Here is a 3471-nt window from a genome sequence, read left to right as displayed (position 1 = left end):
GGGGACCCAGAAGGCTGAGGGGGGACGGGGACCCAGAAGGCTGAGGGGGAAACGGGGACCCAGAAGGCTGAGGGGGGACGGAGACAGAGACGGGGACCCAGAAGGCTGAAGGGGGACGGGGACGGGAACCCAGAAGGCTGAGGGGGGACGGGGACCCAGAAGGCTGAGGGGGGACGGGGACCCAGAAGGCTGAGGGGGGACGGTGACGGCGATCCAGAAGGCTGAGGGGGGACGAGGACCTAGAAGGCTGAGGGGGGACGGGGACGGGGACCCAGAAGGCTTAGGGGGAATGGGACGGCGACCCAGAAGGCTGAGGGGGGACGGGGACGGGGACCCAGAAGGCTGAGGGGGGACGGGGACCCAGAAGGCTGAGGGGGGAAGGGGACCCAGAAGGCTGAGGGGGGACGGGGACCCAGAAGGCTGAGGGGGGACGGGGACCCAGAAGGCTGAGGGGGGACGGGGACCCAGAAGGCTGAGGGGGGACGGGGACCCAGAAGGCTGAGTGGGGACGGGGACCCAGAAGGCTGAGGGGGGACGGGGACCCAGAAGGCTGAGGGGGGACGGTGACCCAGAAGGCTGAGGGGGGACGGGGACCCAGAAGGCTGAGGGGGGACGGGGACCCAGAAGGCTGAGGGGGGACGGGGACCCAGAAGGCTGAGGGGGGACGGGGACCCAGAAGGCTGAGGGGGGGTCGGGGACCCAGAAGGCTGAGGGTGGACGGGGACCCAGAAGGCTGAGGGGGGACGGGGACCCAGAAGGCTGAGGGGGGACGGGGACCCAGAAGGCTGAGGGGGGACGGGGACCCATAAGGCTGAGGGGGGACGGGGACCCATAAGGCTGAGGGGGGACGGGGACCCAGAAGGCTGAGGGGGGACGGGGACCCAGAAGGCTGAGGGGGGACGGGGACCCAGAAGGCTGAGGGGGGACGGGGACCCAGAAGGCTGAGGGGGGACGGGGACCCAGAAGGCTGCGGGGGGACGGGGACCCAGAAGGCTGCGGGGGGACGGGGACCCAGAAGGCTGCGGGGGGACCGGGACCCAGAAGGCTGCGGGGGGACCGGGACCCAGAAGGCTGAGGGGGGACGGGGACCCAGAAGGCTGAGGGGGGGGGCGGGGACCCAGAAGGCTGAGGGGGGACGGGGACCCAGAAGGCTGAGGGGGGACGGGGACCCAGAAGGCTGAGGGGGGACGGGGACCCAGAAGGCTGAGGGGGGACGGGGACCCAGAAGGCTGCGGGGGGACGGGGACCCAGAAGGCTGAGGGCACCTGCGAGGCTGAAGGTGGGGGTGGGAACCCGGTTGCTTTGGGGGATCCGTATGGTTGAGGGGATCGGAGAACTGCGAGTGTGAGGGGGACCCGTGAGGTTGAGGGAGTCCCGGCCCCATGGATGGGAATGATCAGGAAGGGGTGCTGCTCAGTGGGACGAGAATATCAGTTCACCACAGACTGTAAACTTTCAGTTCTGTAATGAGACGTCATTAACTATGACACCGACAGCCCAACCCTCTTTCTCCCAGTTTCACTGCAGACATTGGAAGACGGTCCTCTTTAAAATAATTCAAATACCCCTGGGCGCGGACCCGCCGAAGCCACAGATTAGAATCTGCATCTCAGATGGTGAAGTCTTCAGATTTTTTTTTTAAATATTGTTTACATTGTAAAACCATTTGGAAAGTGCATTAACATATATTGCAATGTTCAATTCAAAAGGAAAAACTAGCACTAAGCAAGGTTAAAAAAAAACACACAGCAATCAAGTGCCATCATCTTGGAGATGGATTTCACAGTGACTAAGGACAAGATTTGTTCTTGTCTCTACCTGTGCACACACGAGGATGAGAGCAGTGTTTGAGATGCTCTAGCCAGAAAGAATTCCGATCCATATTCCCACGGTTTTATTCCTCGTATTTCAGATTGAAATAGCAGAGAATGAGAATCCAGGCAAAAGGACAGAAGCCCAGACCAATCAACAATTTGAGCAGAAGGATTTAGTTCCACCGGTAGAGAGAGAGAGAGAGAGAGTGGAAGGATACTGTCAGAATGCCCATAGGATTTAACCTGTTTAAAAGCAGGTGGCACAAATCTGTGCAGAGGGGCACAATTTAAAGGCGATTGCAGATGTTTGATTGGGAAGCTGCAGGAATTCAGCCCATCAGAATGAAGTAAATGCAATATCCAGAGAGAGAAACCTTGGGCTTTTCTCTGGAGTGATGCAGGAAGCTCATAGAGTGTTGGATTTCAGGCAGAGCTTGGTGGAGGAGCAGGCAGTGCTGAGGAAACACAAGGCTGCTGAAGGACTTGTAGAAAGAGAACGTGCAGAAGGCTGCGGGTGCCTGGAGTGCATGGCCGGGCAGGATGGTGTGGTCTGGAATAATAGGGACCTTTAACATTTAGACAGGCACATTGATGCAAGAAAAATAGTGGGTTTACGGGTGTGAGGGGTGAAAGGTTCAGTTTGTAGTATGTTTGATCAGTTGTCTTGTGACACCAATACCCCTGAGCAAAAATCTCTACAAAAGTATGGACACCGCCCAGGACATCTCAGGTAAAAACCGGCCACATTTGAGAACATTTGCAGGGAACGCTGCTGTCAGAGAGCAGCAGCAATCAAGGATCCACATCACCCGCTCTGTTCGCACTGCTCCCATCAGGAAAGAGGTATAACCAGGTTCAGGAACAGCAGCTACCCCTTCATCACGAGACTCAACACACATTCAGGGACTCATTTAAAGACTCTCCCTTTTGCACTTTGAATTTTTTCTCTCTCTATTGCAGTTTGTTTTCATATCCACATTTTCAGAGATTACAAGTAGATGAGTCCAGTTGGGGAAACTTGGTTTTGGTATATATAATGGTTACATTCATCCCCTTTTATTGTTCATTTATATTAGTGTCTGGGCCCCTATGTGGTCCAGGTACAGCTGACAGACCTTTACTAAAGGGTCACGTTTATGTGATTTTTTTTTTCCCGTAGGTAACAGCAGTTCATTTCCACAGCCCAGCATGCTATCGGACATCCAGTTGATCGTGATACATCTTTTCGCGAAGGCCAGTGCTATTTTGATAAATGAGATTAGATATTTGGTCAAGTTGTTGCTTGTTTCCATGAAGATATTGCTCCAGGTCTCACGTGGAGGCCACTCCTGTGATCGTGGTTAATTTTTCTGTGCTTTCTTGCCAAAATGGCCTCACTTTCACGCACGACCACGTAGAAAAGTTTAATGAAGCTCATCATCCCATTGGCCTTCATTTTGGTTGAAGCACTGCATGCAGATTTTACAAAGCAGTCTGAAACCCTTTTTCCACGGGAATCCCAGTTCATTGGCCATGCAGTGTCTCAGGTTAGGAAGCCCTTGGTGCCATTTCCACTGGGACACAAGATTGCTTTTCCACTGAACACAACTCGTTCCCGGGGAGCGGAGTGTTCTGCCTTCGACTGGAAACAGGTGATTCTCTGCTGTCTCTCTTCCAC

This window comes from Narcine bancroftii, chromosome 12, assembly GCF_036971445.1.
Source record: "Narcine bancroftii isolate sNarBan1 chromosome 12, sNarBan1.hap1, whole genome shotgun sequence".
In the NCBI taxonomy this organism is placed as follows: Eukaryota; Metazoa; Chordata; class Chondrichthyes; order Torpediniformes; family Narcinidae; genus Narcine; species Narcine bancroftii.
This window is presented reverse-complemented; position numbering follows the sequence as displayed.